We start from the raw sequence: 19,801 nt of genomic DNA, 5'->3' as shown, positions 1-19,801 counted from the left end.
GCGGCGGAGCTTGGAACTACAACAATTCTTCTTAGAAACCGGACAGAAAATTTAACCTGGGCTCGCGACTTCTATACATTATATATATTCAATGCTTGTTCAGACCTGATATGGCCTATATTCAAATATCATGTTTCAGCAAACTGCAGCTCTGACACATCTCAAATGTATAAGGTTACAAATGAAGCAACAGCCAAGAAATTGTTCCTGCTTGTTTGTCTGTAATTATATTCTCTTCTGTTAGACATTTTACAATAAACAGTAAAAATAATCACATTAAATATGTGTATCAGTTTCATGATGTAAATTTATCCTACAGCATTTACCTTCCATAAAAATAATCACCTTACAATAATTTTAAATAATTGTTTTAAAGAACTACGTTGTTTTCTGATGAATAATCTATTAAATTGTAATCCTTTGAAACTACCTGATTGATTCACAGATCTTGTTGTTTTGTTGTTAGTACTGTCGTCACACATGTAGTGGTGTAAAGTTGTATGTATTAAGATTTTAATTGTAATTTTCCCTTGGCAATTACACAAGTGAGCCTATTAAAATAATTTATTCATTGTTAAGTTTTGTTAAATATAAATGTAAAATTAAACGTAACAGTTGTGTCAATGTTTTAGGACTGAATTTGAAATCATATTACAAAGTACCAAAAAATTGTAAAAGTTGAGGGTTTTACCTCATCAAAGAATTGGAAACTCAAAAGCCCACTAGTTTTTTTCCACCTTCTTGTAGAAAATTGTCTCCTGTTTGCAATGGTATATGGTTTAGTGAGGTTATCTTTTGGACAAAAAAAAGTTGTAAAGGACTTTCATACTGCATGTAAAATTATCAAAAAATTATTTTTCTTAACTTTGAAGTAAATTTTGACTATGATGGTGATATTAAAACACTAATTGCAATACATCAACAGGAGCTGCATTAAATTCTTAGTAGACTACAAAAATTTCAGCTAAATCGGTGCATAATCGTGATTACGAGGGGGAAAAAATGAGAAAAACTGTCAGTCTGGGGGGTTTCACGAAATACACATTTTACTACAAGCAGGCCCAGCTTTAAGTGCCTGTAGCTCAGAAACAGTTAGACTAAATGTTATAAAAATGTATGTGTGTTCATAAAATGTTACATAGATAGAGTACACCAAGTTTCATCAAATTCTGAGACGGGTGGGTTCATGGCCAGGATGATTTGGCGTGGAATGACCCTATTGCCTTCCCCAGGGTCCCCTTGCCAATGGGTTGAACACACCACCCCATTTGACCTAGCTGGGCTTCGAACCTGGGAACTATGAATCACCTGCCAAAAGCTCAAACCACTGTTTTAAAAATTTGAACTATGTGTTTTTTTAAAAACCCTACTAACCATCGCTTCCAGTACAGCTTGCATAAATTACATCTCACAGCTCGACAAGGTGTCAAACTTGGCTTAGCAACTTGTTGAGTCAGCATACATGGACTGGGGAGATTATCATGACAGTTTCACAATGTGGGCCTACCTTGATGCGAGCTAGACTCAATGGTTCATGGAAACACTTTTGCTCGGGACGAACCGGCAGAGTCAAATGTTAGGCAGAGCCCTTTGGACCAAATAGTGCTAACTTAGCACGGCTGGTTACACATTAACAAGTATTAAAATTAAAAGCATTCCTCATTGTAATGATGCGTGGATATGTAGTTACGTATTGCTTGTTAAGCACAATGTGGACACATATTTTGACATTTTAAACACGTGCAGCATTCTAAGAATTTTAATCTCCTTGGCCACACTCTTCAGCCCCGCTCAGACATCTCGCAAAACATTTGGCCCCTCTATTTACAATCGCCTGCGAGAAATAATTTTATATTTCCTCCCAGTCTAATGGCTGATCTTATTAATAAATATGAGAATGACAGCAAGGTAAGAAAGTTGGGTAAGATATTATTGAAGGCCTGTCTTGCCAAATTTTGTATAAAAAACAAAATTTTAATCACAGAAAAACCTCTTCAACCAGATCTCGGAATAGCCTGGCGTCTTTCTTGAAAATTGATTAACTTTAGCCACTAAACATGTGTAAAATACTCAAAGATTAAAACCTATGCTTAAGTTTAGGTTTTGTTCTAACCTAAGTTATTTTACCTCAGAATAGTTAATAACTTTTTTTATGTATACGAGTTGCCCAAAATAACTTTATTTTTGGAAACTATGGCGGTGGAAAAAGCCCGAACAATAATCTACTGTTACAGAACCTTACTCTGAGAAACAAGAACTTTTATGTTTATGTTATTCCCAAAGAAAATGCTGCAAGGGTTGAGACTAAGCATCTAATATGCCTTGAAAAATAATGGTTGTAAATAAATATTAGCTGCCATAACAGTTGCAATTTTTCTGGAACTGGCATCTGCTCCTGTCATCAGGCTCAATCAGACTGATATCGGACACTAGAAAACACAAGGTTTATATATGTTTGACCTCCTCTTATAGCATAGCCAATGGTAGAAGAGGACTCCCCTGATTGGTCGAGCACCTATTATTGGCTGGTGTATTGATGTGAGGGTTATTGGTTTTGCAAGTGATTTTTGTGGTGATTAAGTTACTTTTGTAATAAAAGGTATCCATATACAGTGTAAACTCTTTATAACGTCATTCGATTTAACGACACACTCCTTAAAATGTTGAAATTGCTTGACTTTGGTTGGTTTACCTTGTTTTCTATACAATTATATACTCTATATAGCGTCACGCTCACTCTATTTAACGAAAACAATACGGCATTATAAATCATTAAGCAGTACTTTCTAAGGTGCCGAAGATGATAAGAACTGCAGCTGTGTAAGTTCTTTTATTTGCTGTTTTGTTGTTGTATTATTTAGCACGTGTTTACTTCGAATGACGTACCGGAGATTCTAAGAAATTTTGTCTTTTGTTTTTGTATGATGAACTTGCACATGTTTACCTCGGTTCATTATCGCAGTTGCTTACAGACTTGACAAACATGACAACTAACAAAAATCTTTGTGTATTGACGAAAAAGTTTTATTAATACGCTCAATAGAGACGGCAGAAAAGATCAGTGATGTTGGAAGACGCTTTGGATCTAGCCGCTCTACCGTGTCTACAATATGGAAAAACAAAGAAAAATTTCTGCAGCAGACGAAGATGGAAAATCTGCTAATAAATTAAAGAAACCTCAATATGAATATCTGGATCAAGCGATGCTATCATGGTTTTATAGACAACGCCAGAATAATAAGCCTGTCTCGGGGCCGATCATGAAAGCTAAGGCGGGAAATTTTGCCGAAGAACTAGGATTAACTGCTTTCAAAGCATCAGAAGGATGGCTCAGAAAATTCAAGCAACATCACCATGTATCAACTATGGTAAAATTAATAGAGAAGCACAAAGTGTTGATACGAATGTGACTCACTACTGGATTTATATTGTATGGCCCAAATTGAAAGAAAAGTATGCTCCGAGTGACATTTTCTAAGCTGATGAAACTGGAATTTTCTTTAAGTTGACCCCCGATAAAACATTGAAATTTAAAGTAGAAAAGTGTGTGGGAGAAAAGCTCTCCAAAAAGCATATCACAGTGCTTGTAGCTGCTAATATGAGTGGCACAGAGAAAAGAAAGCTGTTGGTGATAGGCAAATCCAAAAATCCGCGTTATGAACAATTGCCAGTAGCCTATAAAGCTAATAAATCAGCCTGGATGACAAGTCAAATTTTTTCGAAGAAGATTTGTGAAGATGGGATGCAAAATTAAAGGGACGAAAAATTCTACATCTTGTTGACAACTGTCCTGCTCATCCTCCTGTATCTAATCTACGAAATATAGAGTTGGCGTTTTTTCCACCAAGCACAAGTATTTTGCAACCAATGGATCAGATCGTGATTAAAAGTCTCAAAAGTCACTACAGAAAGAAACTCTTGATGAAACTGGTCGAATCTGAGGGTACAACTTCTATTAATAAGCTGCATGCAATATTTTTTATCAAAAGCCTGGGATGAAGTGACAGCAACAACTATCCAGCACTCTTTTCGACATGCTGGACTTTGTATCTGTTCTACGAATGACGAAGTAGAAAAAGAACCAGAGTTTAAAAGTGAAGATGACGCTCCATTAACTGAGTGGGTTAAGCAGTTTAACATGCCCAATAATTTGACTAAAAATCTACAAACCTAAATGGAAGTTGACGACAACCTGGCTACAACAGCTTCACTGACAGATGAAGAAATTCTGGATTCGGTGAGAAACACTGAGGAACAACAAGTGGATGAAGAAGATGAGAGAGATGATCCTGTCCCTCCACCAAGCATCAAACAAGCACTTGATGCAGCGAAACTATTAGAAAAATACTTATATAATCAAGGTGATCTGGCAGTATCTCAAGATATCAGTAAAATACATAAGAAAATACAATTAAAATATTGGAGCAGCAAAAAAACATCAGACGAAGATAGTCTATACCACAGTCTAAGAAGGGGAGGTCTGGACACTCCCCAACCAGGCCAGCATGCAAAAGTGGCACACCTAATATCTCCGTAGTTCCGCTCCGCTCCACCATCTGACGTGTAGCGCTGGTTGTTCTGCGGTGGTATTTTAAGCTTTGTTGTTATGAACAACTCAACATAATAATCATTTAAATTTTCATTTAAATGTTTAAAATGCATTAATCTCCAGATAGCGATACAGTATTAAATTGGATGTGTTTATTTTTTATAAGTTTGGGAAATATTTCATAAATTAGGTCAATTAGGTTACGAAGTATAGTTTCCACATTGGCATTGGCGGGAAGCCGGGCACTTCATTGTGAGCAAGGAGCATTTATTGTTAGTAAAGAGAATAAGCGTATATTATTGTAATTGTGAAAATGCCTAACCATTGTGATGCACCTGGGTGCAAAACAAATTATCAGGCAAAGTCGGACGAGAAAGTTGCAATATTCCGAGTTCCCAATGATGACAATGTTAGGCAATTGTGGCAGAAAGCAATTCCATGAGACAAGTTTGTACTTAAAAGATCCCATTATGTATGCGAAAAACATTTTGTTGAAGACGACATTCTCACAAAAAAAGAAACACAAAGATCACTTCGGAAACATCATTGGAATAGTAAGTTAAATTTTATTATTTGTATGAATGTAGTCTAAAGATTACTTATTTTTGTATAGGCCCGACTTTTTTAAAAATGGAATGTATGATGTCGAATTTTATTAATGACCAGCACAACCCTGATAATACCTGTTTGTACGTAGTTTGACAATACACCATTTTTTATTAAAATACAAAATTTGCAAAACGAGTGCGATCTCTTCCTTAAAAAAATAATAAAAATCCCAAAATACTTTTATTCAGTGCTTTAAACTTTCCTTTGTTATTTCAAAAGGCGCATATACGGAATTGCATTCATGCGGTCGTCAACATTATTTTTGCTTGCTGTGTATGTGCGTCTTGTTTGTTTTCGACAACTTATAAAAACGTATATATATTTTATTTGGATATTGTAAGGCAATATAAATAAAAAAAAATAAAAAAAAAATATGTCCCTTCTATGCACCCAAGCTGAAGCGTCAACACTTGACATGAGACACAAAACATTGACGATGGCACTTATTTGTGTAGCAAATAATGTATTGTAAATGCAGGTTTGGTTATTGTTATTCAAATACGTAAATCAGCCAAGTTATGTAATTTGATTCAGCCTTTAATTTTAAATGTTAAAATATAGAGTAATTATATTAAAATTCATTGCTGTGCATCAAATACTGTCGTAACTCTCTACGTTTGTAATTATGGAGTAGAGGGCCACCATGGAAATAAAAAAAGTAAAAAAAAATTATTTTTACTTCCTTACATGATTCCTGATCATTCTGCAAAACGGCATTGCGATATTTCCAGCAATTTGCATAAAATTACCTTTTTAAACAAATGTATTTTTTTAAGTTTTATAGACATTAACATATTAGGTTGCGGAAATGTGGCCCTATGCCCGATTATCACGTTACTGTGCGTCCTCCGGCGATGATTTTAAACTATCGTTGTATCGTATATTATTTACCTCTTGTTTGTTTTTCATGAGAATTGACAAATTCATCATAACGCCTAGTGATATATTTCCACCGCAAGACACCTAGCGCTAGAGTTGAATAGCGGACATCGAATGAACTATGGAGACAGTAAGTTGTCACTTTTATCTGGCGAGTGTCCAGACCTCCCCTTCTTAGACCGTGGTCTATACGCAATAAGTGTTGTTATTTGTATGAATATTAATGTTTGTGTGTAAAATGTGTACTATATTAGTAAATACATATTATTATAGAATAGTAAAATGATATCTTTTATTTCTCTCAATTTAACGACCACTCTCTATAACACTGAAAAATGCTCAGTCCGTTAAGTGTCGTTATATAGAGTTTACACTGTGTTTTTTTTTAATTCAATACTTTGTTGACTGATAATATTGTAATTGCTGACATTAAGTGCTGATTCCTTTAGTTTAATTTTAATTGGTGTTCTTCCTGTATGAGTGGTGCAGCATTGTAACAGAGTATTTTATAGCTGTTGTTCCACGCATGTTCGGCAAAGTCTAGATTATTGAGTTTCACCCTTATTTATGTTGTTTTGTGTTCTGTAATGCATATGAAAAAATATATGGATACCTTTAACTAAAAAAGAAACCTATTTATCACAAAAATCACTTGCAAACCAACAACCCTCATTGCAATACACCAGCCAATAATATCAGCCCTTAGAAGCATTGACAAATATGTCCACTTTGATATAATTGTTGTATGTGTTGAAACTGTGAAGTTTTGTAAAATAGGCCCAAAAGGGTAATGATATCTAAATAATGATCTGCAAAAATACCAGTGAAAACATAATGCAAATCTGTAAAACATGCAGAAAGAATTTGATAAGGTGTCGACAATTACTTGGTGAACAAATCTCAAGACTTTTCCAGGACCTTTAAAAATAATTTTCTTATAATCTTAGAACACAGTGAAATATTTTTATATAAACTATACTATGTGATTGAATTTTGATAGCAGCAAATGCTGATGCTACATCTATTTGAAGAAATAAGCCAGACAGCCTGATTCGTTGAGATAGTAGTGTCCAGTTTGAACAAGTTGTAACTTGTCAGTCGGCTTCCAGAACCAGAAGAGTAAGGTTATGTTTCCCATGTCTGTCACGAATCATAGAATTTTAACAGTGTTATCATCAAGTTTTGTTTCAAGTTACAAAAAATTGCACAAGATAATCATTAAATGTTAAAATTAGGGTATGGTGGTAATATCGTAACTCTGAAGACAGTTTACAAGTAGTTAGAGTGATTTGAAAGCATAAATAAGTCAGTTGAAAACTAGCAATGGTCGGGATGTTCGAGCTCAAAAACAGTATAAAATGTGTAAAACGTGGTAAAATTGGTTTGTTCAAACAGACTAACTATTCGAGAGCTTACAGAAGAACTGAACACCTCGTACGGATCTGTGCAAAGCATTTTTACCGATAATTTGTAAATGAGATGAGTGTGGGCAAAATTTGTTCCCAGACTTTTGACTATCAGAAAGAAAATTGTGTGTCTGTTTGTAAGGAATTGAAAGATTGTCTTGATGCAGACCTGACTTCATGGCCAAAATTATAACTGGAGATGAAAGTTGGGTGTATGGCTATGATCCTGAGATGAAAATTAGGAGTTCCCAATGGAAAAGAGTGACTCTCCTCACCCTAAGAAGGCACCTCAGACGAAGTTGAAAATCCAGGTCATTCTAAGGGGAACTCAGAATATTAAAAGAGCGTAATACAATGTTTATGGAACAATGTAGGGAGAAAGAGACTAAAAAAATGGGCCAATAACTTCCTACATCACGAAAACACACTGTGCCACACCTCACTTCAGATCAGAGAATTTTTGCCTGAACAAAAAGTTCCTGTCTGTCCATATCTGCTTAGTATCTAGATTTAGCAACATTTAACCTCTGGCTTGTCCTAAAAATAAAAACTGTGCTAAAAGGAAAATGTTTCAACACCATTCTCGACATTGAGAGGGCCATGAAGGAGCGGCTGAAGGCCTTTCCAAAAGAAGCCTTCCAGAAATGCTTCCAATCATGAAATCAATGTTGAGATTTGTGCATTAGTAGCCAAGGAGATTGGTTCAAATTTGATGTAATTTGTTCATAATAAAATTATTTAACTTATATTTTGATACAATAACCAAAATTAACCCTTTAACTTCTATTTCATCCAGATTTGCATTATTTAAATCCTGACACCCAATCCTTTTCCAGTCCGGCTCTCCAACTCCTTGATAATGCAACATTATTCTACACAATGTGATTCAAGGGATTAGAAAGCAACTCACTACAAAGAATCAGAATGGGAATGTAAAGATGGCAAATCAGGTTGACATGAGAGTTCAAAGGGTTAAATGTGAGCAAACGTAATACCAAATAGATCTACTATGCCCAGGAACGAACAAATTCTTATGTTAGAAAGATAAATTCTTTTCAGAGAAAATTTACACATGAATGGAGAAGAAAGTTTTCAAATATTTATATTTAGCGTGAGACTATAAAATCAAAGTTATCAACATATTGCTGGAAATTAATAATTTGTGACTTTTGTATCCAGTTCTCCAGTATTGTTACTTTCTCGACTTGTAGGCATGCCGAAAAATTTATATATTCTGACAACCGTTGAATATGATGCAACTGTCACGTTTTGTGTAATAGAACTTAGGAGTATGTATGTGCATGCCAAAACACACACATCTATACTAATGTAATAAAGCTGAGGAGTTTGTTTTATTAATAATTTTCTTAACGAAATAAAACTGATATTGCTATCTTCAATTGCTTTATTTTATTTTATTTATAATTGTGTTGACTAACTTTAATATTCTTATGCCAAGAAAACATTTCTTGAAGTGAAATAAATCACTGATTTTTTTTCCGGTTGAGTTTCTGGAGCGACACATTGCATCAGGGTGTGGGTTCAACCTGGTTTACCTGCTGAAATAGCATCCAGCGAACATTCTACTACATTACTGCGCAGTCCTGCATTATTTCCTGGCTGCATCACTGCCTTTTGCTTTCAGGATATTATAAAATTACTGCACAGTAGAAATATAATTTAAATTGTTCTAGAAACCAAATCAAACATTTAACTATAAAAAAAATGGCAAATACATACATTAAAGCTAAAGTTTTGAGCCTATCCAACATATAAAATGAATAATTATTAATGAAGACAGTTTTATAAAATGTATGCATAACAATATGAAAGATTACTAAAATAAATTATCAAAACTAAACAGAAAAACTGCAGAATTACTGCCAATTACTGCATTAGGCCACACTCAGTACCCACTGACTCGGTGTTGTGTATGCCAAGAGGACTGCACTGGTTCCAAGAGCAGTTGTATACTGTGTTCCAATAGCCACTTGCAATCACCTGGTGCACACTGAGTGCAGTTATTTTCACATTGACTCCATAGTCGGAGTAGTTATTCAGTGCAATATGGTGGACAAAACAAAAAGTTTTTTTTTTTTTTAAAAAAAAGCTGTTAAGTTTTTAAATCTTCTGATAAAAGTTCAGAAGAAAACAAAGTATAACACGGGTTTTAAAACAAACAAAGGTTTAAAAAGGCCTTAAAAAAAGTGTGTGTGGAGACCACGCGCAACAGAAGTGAAACTTCTTGCTTATTATGTTTAGAGATAAATTTTTTATAGAACACAAAAGATAATAACTGAAAATAGTAAGGATGCGGGTATGATCTAAAACAAAATAACATTTGGCCACACAAATAATAGATTGTAGATTCTTTAAATTAAAAAAAATGTACTTAATTTTTTTTCGCACATTTAAAACTAACTTAAGCAAATTACAATTAAATTTGATTTTAAATAATTCTTAAACTTGAAACTTGCTGATAATTGGATAGTTTATGCAACTTAACATCCATATGGATGTGTGGAGTTTGAGGTAAGTATCTGGCATGTGAAAGTGACCGCATGGCATACGACCTAGCTCAATGCTACTTTTTTGAGCCACAGTAACCCACAGCTACACTTGATCAAGAAATATTTACACCTCACGAGCTTGCAACTATAATACATGTAATTTAGTTTATCAAATAATAACTTGAGACACATAATTACACATCACATGTCAATCTAAAGCATGAAAAGCATTATACCAGCAAAAATATTTAGTTCCACTGCTAAAGCAATACTCACATAACACTGTTAAACAATAATGATCCACAAGTAATTAAAATAATAATACATACATGGAAGAACAATATTTTTTTGTGAATATGGCCCGTGGCGTGGTCACAACAAAAGCTCCAACCCCGCTGTGTTGCCCTCTGCCCAAACACTCCCTTAAGTTTCCTCTCCTGGTTCCCTCACTACATACTTAGGTTTTTTCTCTTATGCAATTGGAATCTTCATAACACTCGAAAATTGTTGTCCCCTCAGCAAATAAGTTTCACTTCAAAAAAATTGGTTGTTTGTAAAGTCGGTTCACAGACGATAGTTTAACGTGACGTCATAACAAAAAATTGATGAAATGATTGCATACTTATATGAATAAAATTGAATCATTTTTATTTTATTATTTTAAGAATAAAAGAATAAATACTTGAAACTATACTAGTAATCAGATTTTTTTATTGCAAGAATAATTAACCTTTATTGCCGAAATTGTTGTTGTAATAAGCAATGAACACCACATTAACTTTTCACTTCACTTTATAAACAGTCGACAAAACAGTTCATGTGTAGATGACTTGTAATTAATTTTAAAAACTGGCGTTTAGCTAAAAAGTTTAAATATAATTATGAAAAAGTTTTCATATAAATAAACTGTAATCAAATATTGATCATCAATTATATGAATCACCATAATTTTTTAGTCAATTGTAACATTACCTATTATTACTGCACTCACCGACAGCATAACGGAACACAGCGTAACGGAACAATGAGCATAATGGGACACAGCGTAACAGAACAATGTGCGTAACGGGACACTTTTTTGTGTTTGCAGCCGGCATTCATCGTAAATCTTTAAAAAAAAAAGCAAATCTCAGGATTGGAAATACTATTTGAATACAGTGCATTCAGGTAGCTACACATTCCCACAAGAGTAATATGGATAATAGATTACTTTTACGAATGATGTGCCTTCAAAAATTGAAAATTTTTAATTTTTAAAGCCAAACTTCAATGTTGATTTTTGCTATTTGGGATACAATTTTCCTTAATCTTCCTGAATAAACTGGTTTATGTTTCATCAATCTAGGGTTCACCAGTTTCGAGTAATACTAGTTAACGCAATCCCTTACAAATGCAAAAATCAGCATGTTTTGTAAAACAAAATGGCTGCCATTGGAATTCACCAAATTCAGAAAAAAATAAAAATAAAAATTTTGGACTCTCTAATTATGTAGGAATCAACAAACAGAAAATCATTTGATCATAAAATGGTCAAGCAACTTTTTTTTTGGGATCACTTGACATGGAATGACCCATATTATAGTGGAACATGCATTAAATTGTCCTAAAAAACCTTCAGCATAATAATGTAATATACTGACCCCACATGGCTAGTGGAGCCAAAGCTTAATATCATCTGTAACCCCCCTGCCCAACAAATCTGCTCACTGGAGCATGAGCGGAGCAAACATGGAGGGCACTCCGTCAAGATGAGTTTTATCTTTCATTTAAATTATAAACTACAAAAAGGTAGAAGTAGAAACATCCAGAATTCAGATTTAAAACAAAGAATGAAACATCTAATTAAAATAAATATTGGTAGTTAACTACTGTAGGGGTGCCACTCATAAAATTAACAGAAACACCTGAAAAAGGATTTATTCCTTGTTTTATTCTAATCATTCTGTCAAGGCACATTTAAATATTTTCAAGAACTTCATATGTCATAAACCATTTTATGTTCACCTGTGCAGTAACTCGGCCATCCCCATGCTCGAGTCCCGGTACCGATGAATACAGTAAAGCCTCATGTGAAAAATAGTATTTTCAGGTAAAGGGTCGGTGTAAAATTATTGCAAATGGACCAAACCAGTGTTACGTTGTGACTTTTGGAGGAAATTTTGTGTGTTTGATCTGAACTTTTTACATTTAAGATTGTTGCTTTCATGTTCAAAAGATGATTTATGGCCACTTCAGACATTTGTTAATAAAACTTGATGCTTAACAGATTAAATAAATTTCTAAGTATTTTTTAAAGGATTTTACTTTTTTGTTACATGTGTGACAGAGATTTTGAAATATCTTACACTATTATGAAAGTTACATTTTTACTGTGAATCTTATTGCATAAAATAAAAATAAAAATTATAGTGATATAGTCCACTATATGGACTAATATACACTATAACATGAAACACATTGCTTTCCTAGTACTTTCACAATAAACTCATGTATTGATGTTACATGTGTGATGAACATCTGTTACGTATGTGACCAAAGTCACTCAGTAAAAATTAATTCCCTTATTAAAACCAAATACTCAAAGATGAATCCTATATTCATTTAGAATGTTTATGAAATGTTTTAACATTTGATAGTAAACATATGCAGGCTCTCTCATACTTATTTACCTGGAACAGTTCCTAGAACAATTTATTTATTAAAAATACTAAACATATATATAGGCCTACTACTTAACAAACAGAAAACATACAAATAACCTATCATAAGCATTTCACAATATTAATACATATGGTACAGTACTTCAAAAATCAATAAATTTAAATTGTCCTCATGAGCCAGTTACTTCTGGTGGAGCCAAACTCTTCTTCACATTGGCCACTGGTTTCGAAGGCCACGTCCAGTAGTTTCCTGAAGAAATCATTACACTAACTTGAATCTCAGAATGAGAGATGTTCAGTACTTCGCCTGGGAAAAAATTGTTATCGTAAATTACTTTACACCAATCTCCTTTATTTAAGCTTAACATTCCATCATTCACGTCATGAATGTCATTATTTACAACAAAACTAGGATGCTTATCTGAGTTTGAATGGAAAAAGGAAACTTTACCATCAACATCACTTTTAACATGAATCTTCTGGATACCGTGAACTGCACAGACTGCTGACCATGGTGTGACGGTTTTGATTAAACTGTCTATCTCACTTTGGCTAATATGAAGCACTGTTGTTGAAGGCATAAGTTGAGAAGCAGTATTGGCAAATTCTGAAGAACTCTGTATTACAAAATTTTCAGCTTTACTCATGGATTTTTGCCTTACTAGCGATTTAGCTCTTCCTCAGACTCCATCCACAACTCCTTTTCCATGGCTAGTACCAAAATATTACCATGTAAAGTTTTTGGCAAACTTATTTTATATGTTAAATCTGTTAGTAACTTTACCATAAATTTATTTTTAAACTCAGATGATGGCCCATCACTAAATATAATCTCTTCAAATTCATTAATTGTGTTTGGAGTTGCAAAAATTAAGTCGTACAGCTCATTTAAGAAGCAATACACAGTATCTTTTCCTTTATCTTTGGTGTCAGAGCAGATCAGGAAAGTTTTTGTACATTTGTTTCCCTCGAATAAAGCAGCAGTGAATAGCTGCACACTTTCATGTGACCATAAAGCAGACTGAATTTCATTTTGGTACTCACACGAATATGCCATTGCAAAATCAACTTGTACAACTCTACAAGTTTTCTTATTTTCAAACGCTTCACTTTGTATGCGCTTGATTTTGACATGTTCTCGAAACCTAGGCAGAACTTCCAAAATTTCCTCTATTAGTTCACCAGCACAACCCACTTTCACTGACTTTACTAAGAGGCCATTATAATTTTTTTCCCAATATCTCCATGAAACCTGGACTGATTTATCAATGTCTTCAAACCTAATTGACAGCTTCTTACCATCATAACAATCACTACATAATCCATTCCAACATGGAGCCATTGAAGTGTCAAGAGTTGCAAATTATTTTATCTCAAAAGGAACCATCATATTCAATTTTTAACCCTTTAAGTTGTAGCCTGAAGTTTTCATGATGCTTGCATTTGCACTGGTCAGCTGGAGTGTCCTTCAAAAGCAATACATTGTTTTGCCTTAATGAACAAAATGTTGAAAATGATATCATTGTCTCGTCTTCATGTTCCTTTCTGAAAATAGCATAAGCTTCCCTAAGATACATAGTTAAATACAATTTTCTGAAACGTTCTTTCTTGCCATTTTCCCGAATTACAATTTCATCTTTCATTCCCGGCATAGTATACACAATGTCAGGTCTTGTGAAGAAATCAGTCACTTGTTTCTTCACTCAAGAATTAGTATGAGCAGGTGTAAGAGTACATTCCATTTTAGTTTGTAACTTTAAACCCATACGGTTGGCAAGTCCAGACACAACTGCTACTTTTTTTGATGGAGAATGTGGTAATGTTCACAAACATCTCCTCACAGCTTTCCCTAATGACTGTGGGAGTTTTGAAAGGCTTACGTTTGAATAGAGGTGTTTCACAGTTGCCATGGCTACTATTCGCTGAACTTCCGGTCAATATATTTTTACGTTGTCTTTCTCTGCTCAAACTTTTTCTTTCTGCAGCTGCAGCCCGGTAACGCTTCTTCTCAGCTGATGACATGCTTGCAATTCTTGATTTTCTTATGGTTTACGCTCTTTTACTCTCACTTGCTTTGTAGGTTATGTCATCTTCCACTTTTTTCTGAACTTTCTGATTCTTTCTGCACTAGTCATAGGCACTTTATGTGATTCTTCTGATAAGAAATTCCAAATACTTTAGGAGATATCGAATTTTTTAATTTTCATCACAATACCTGTGTATTCATGCGGCACTCAGAATTGTTAATTGTATACGAGTATCTATTTTTTTATTGGAGAATTTTGTCACGTGACAGTTCCGTGATTGGCCAGTATTCACATGAACCAATACGTAATTATTTATTCATTTATTGTAGAGCAAGTAATAAGTAAAAAAACAATTACATGAGTTTCTACTGTTCTTCCTTTGTCCCGGTTTGTTTGGTCAGGTCAGTTACATTATAAATACTTCAAAACTAAACAACCATTTTAATTAAATCACATTATTTTTAATGTCCGCTTAGTTTGAAAGTATTTATAATGTAACTGACCTGACCTGACCTAATCGACCATTTTAGTTCCTAATGTTCATCCTTTGTCCCGGTTTGTTTGGTCAGGTCAGTTACATTATAAATATTTTAAAACTAAACAGCCATTAAAATTAATTCACATTATTTATAATGTCCGCTTAGTTTAAAAGTATTAATAATGTAACTGACCTGACCTAATCGACCATTTTAATTAATTACGCATTCACGAACACACGGCAAAATAACAAAAATTGCGACGGTCGAATGATTGCACAGGTATAGTTTTGCAAAATTAAAAAATTTCATATCTCCTAAAGTATTTGGAATTTCTTATCTCCGCCGGTTTTAATGAAAAGAGGAAGTGAAAGAGCATTTAATAAAAGTAATTTAAGATTTTTAGCATTTTTTTTTCGCAAATACCGCTACTCTACATATTTACCGAAAACATAATTAGAACCACCTGTAATTTAAATAATAGGAGTATTATTGTTAAGGCTAACAATTATAAATGTGTAAAAATTGTATATACTGTTTTATTTTTTTAATACTCTGCATATCAACTGCCAACTTGACATTTAAAAGTACATCAAAGTGTTATGAAAATGACATAAAATAAATTGTTCTGGTGTCACACACATAAAATCACACACGTACCTAACAATATTTGTTACGTGTGTGACAGTTTAATTTATATCATAAAAAAAAAGGTTTCCCCTTATAATAACTGTATTTTTGGATTATCATCTTTATGTGTAACTAGCTATAAATATAGGATTGCAAATTGTTTTTCATATATTTCTATTGTTATAGATATTTTTATACTTTTTTGTTACATGTGTGATGCAGTATTTACAGTAACTTTGGTTTCTACTTCACAATTATCATTTTTTCAGTACACAAATTTTGCAAACCATATTATCATGATCAAGCATAGGATAATGTTTGTGACTCACAGTGAAAAATTCATATTTAATTTTATTAAGCCAATGTTTGAAGGATTTTGAAGTCAGGAAATGTGGAAGACAATGTTACACACATATGAAATCACGGTAAATATGTACAGTCGCGGTAGATGCCAAAAAAATTGCTAAAAATCCGAAAACACTTTTATTCTGTGCTCTTTCACTTCCTCTTTTCAAATCAACCGGCGGAGATAAGAAATTCCAACTACTTTCGGAGATATTGAAGTTTTTAATTTTCATCACAATACCTGCGTATTCATGCGGAAAAAAATGCTAACAATCCGAAAATACTTTTATTCTATGCTATTTCACTTCCTCTTTTCAAATCAACCGGCGGAGATAAGAAAAACCAAATACTTTATGAGATATCGAATTTAATTTAGCAATACAACGCCCGTTTAACCCTTCGAACGTGGCCATTTTTTATTTTGACGTGTGTTAGTGAATGCGTAATAAATAAAATGGTCGATTAGGTCAGGTCAGTTACATTATAAATACTTTCAAACTAAGTGGACATTAAAAATAATGTGAATTTAATTTAATGGTTCTTTAGTTTTAAATTATTTATAATGTAACTGACCTGACCTAACAAAACCCGGACAAATGATGAACATTAACAACTCACGTAATTTTTTTTTACTTATTACTTGCGCAACAATATCCAAATAAAAAAATAATACTTTAAAATTAGAAACGTTAAAAACTCATTTAAGTTCGAGGCGGGTACATTTCCTTTGCCACTATAAGGAAATGATGTAGTCGTTCACGGCAGAAGTTGACCGATTAATTAAACATCGTATTGAACAATAAATGAATAAATAATCACGTATTGGTTCATTTGAATACTGACCAATCACGGAATAAATAATCACCTATTGGTTCATTTGAATACTGGCCAATCACGGAACAGTCACGTGACAAAATTGTCCAATAAGAAATATGATACTCGTAAACAAGAAACCTTATTATCTATGACAAGAAACAATGGTGATCGCCGCATACTACGCAGGTATTGTGATGAAAATTAAAAAATTCGATATCTCCTAAAGTATTTGGAATTTATTACCTTCGCCGGTTGATTTGAAAAGAGGAAGTGAAAGAGCACAGAATAAAAGTATTTTCAGATTTTTAGCATTTTTTTTGGCATCTACCGCGACTCTACATATGATGAAATTTAAAAATTCGATATCTCCTAAGTATTTGGAATTTCTTACCTCCGCCGGTTCATTTGAAAAGAGGAAGTGAAAGGGCACAGAATAAAAGTATTTTCAGATTTTTAGCATTTTTTTTTGCATCTACCGCGACTGTACATATTTACCGAAATCACTATGTAATTTGGTAAAAACACACCTATACTCATGGTTTTCTCAAAATGCATTGCTAATGCTAAAAAGTATCAAGACTATTTTCTAGCCTAATTTGTTTTCCATTTCAAGTAAATATCTAAGAATATTAACAAAATTGGAAGAAAAAAAATCTACTTCAAATGGAAAACAAATAGGTAATGGTAGAAAACAGTCTTGGCCCTGGCTGTTAACATACTGACATAAACAGCTCTGTCTTTTTGAATACAGCCTTAAATACGCTATAATCTTAAGGATCTCTGGAGAACAACAGCATCATGTTGCAGCTAATATCAAGTTAACAGCAGGGTGGTGACACAGAATCAGAAACATCTCTCGTTAAAAACAGTCTCAGCTATGCTATTAAACCACAAAAAATTTAACACCACTATTTTTCCACACACGTAGTACATACTTACAAAAATTTTTACACATCACTTAATTCAAACAACCCATTATGCCAGTTCAACAATGTAACATAAATGGAGACTGATCTCCTGGAATATTTCACTATTTCATTTGCCGCTTCCACAATGAATAAGAAACAATAGCAGCCGAGTTACCACACAGTCAAACATAAAATGGGCAACTAGCCTACATGTGAAGTTCTTGAAAAGTTCTGACTGCACTTCGACAGAATCATTACAAATAAAACAAGGAACTGAAAAAAATCCTAATTAGAGTGGTTAGTATTTTAATTGTAGCGCCACTAAAGTAGACATTTACCAAAATATTGAAACAGGATGGTTGAGAAACATTGGCAGCTCACAAAATTTTCAGATACCATTTTATTTTTTGACAAACCTATAACCTATGGATTTTACATGCATAAATAACTGAAATGGTTTACATTGTAGATAAATCCTACCACAGCAAACTTTTCATTTGTTATGTAGCCTAAATTGTGCCACTAATGTGTATATTAGATAAATTCATACACATAATACAATTATTTGTACTAATCGTAACACAGGGACATCATTGCAAAGTTATCAGTAAAAATAAAAAATAAGACAGCAATAACATTGCCGGCTACGAAAAAATATGTATTATAGAACACGGGCTACTACAAAACATGAATTGTTTGGCCATACAGTGTTTACCTCAGTATATATGCATCCGAAGACTTCAATTTTCACTCAAATAACAAAAAACGTTCCTTCATACTTATATTTCATGAGAACACGAGTTAACATCCAATAAACGTCGATTCACTACTCGGCTAAATTATCACTTGAACGTGCACTACGTTACATAATAAATGACTAACTACCGAAGAATGGTAAATCGTATTATGAAGATTAAAACAGCGTACAAACTAACATTAAATTATGATTCCTACCAATTAAATAAACGTTGAACTCTATAAAGATTTTGTGCCACCTTATCATCAAAATAAGAACACAACGCCATTAACAACGTCACTCCGACAACCAAAGTAAAACAGAATTTTACTTTTGAAATAAATTTGAATTATATATAACTCGTAAGAAGAAAAGAGGCTTAAGGAAAAAAAAATGTATCATTTAAAACCTTTAAAATATTAATTATTTACTGCGACTATTCGTTTAATGTCATGTGAAGTTCTTATGTTGGACTAACTATTGCATTATAAACCCGTGGCTAAAAATAATTTAATTTAATTAGGTAAAAGAAAAAACTACTTATTAAATATGCAAGCAGAAACATTAATTGATAATTTAATTTAAACTTTAGGAAACAAACACATTAATAACGGGAACATAGCCGTAGTATGTTGGTGAATTTTCTTGAAAACAAATCTAAGAATTAAAATTAAAAGAAAAAAAATAACTTCCATCTGTAAAGATTATACTCGATTGTGTTTTCGTTGACTGATACCTACCATTACTCCATCTTGTCGCACAGACATTTTATGCTCTTTCGGAATCCCATCACGCACATATATTAAGTGCAAGGCTGTGCGGTGAGCCGAACACTTGCTAGAACATTGCAACCCGCATAGTCGATTGATAGAAGGCTGTGTAGCACTATGCTTTGTACTAAAATAAGTACTTCCAGGAGGCAATCACAGAGACTGACTATTACCAATCAATTGCAAGCAATCACCCGACATTGTGAATCGTAATATTGTCTGCATCTATGTATACACATGACCTATAACCGGCCTACGGATTATGTGGATGTCCTAAATAACCACCCATGGTGGAAATCATTTATGCATTTTTTCACACCGCACAGCAATATCCAGCAACATCCATAGTAAGTTCAAATAGAATCATCATTCTCAGTAAAGCAGCCATTCTCACACAACTGATTATATAAGTACATGTAAATTTATTCATTCCTAATGCGCAGCATTTGCGCATTTGATCACATATTATATAATTATTGC

The 19,801-nt window shown here is 33.4% G+C and overlaps 1 protein-coding gene across 7 annotated transcripts in view; it reads right to left on the bottom strand.

Annotated features, from left to right (window-relative positions):
- LOC134527671 (serine/arginine repetitive matrix protein 2-like) overlaps window positions 1–18,880 on the bottom strand; it is a 195,767-nt gene extending 176,887 nt beyond the window's left edge. For 5 of the 7 annotated variants that reach the window (XR_010074244.1, XM_063360557.1, XM_063360558.1 and 2 more), the window contains exon 1: window positions 18,531–18,841. The gene's annotated coding sequence lies outside the window, so the exon portion shown is untranslated. Of the gene's footprint in view, window positions 1–18,530 lie in introns of all 7 variants that reach the window. The other 2 variants (XM_063360555.1, XM_063360556.1) reach the window with 2 other exon arrangements.
- Between the last annotated feature and the right edge of the window lie 921 nt (window positions 18,881–19,801).

Source organism: Bacillus rossius, chromosome 1, assembly GCF_032445375.1.
Source record: "Bacillus rossius redtenbacheri isolate Brsri chromosome 1, Brsri_v3, whole genome shotgun sequence".
Classification (NCBI taxonomy): domain Eukaryota; kingdom Metazoa; phylum Arthropoda; class Insecta; order Phasmatodea; family Bacillidae; genus Bacillus; species Bacillus rossius.
Note: the sequence above shows the minus strand (reverse complement) of the source record. Positions and strands in the feature narration are given on the sequence as shown.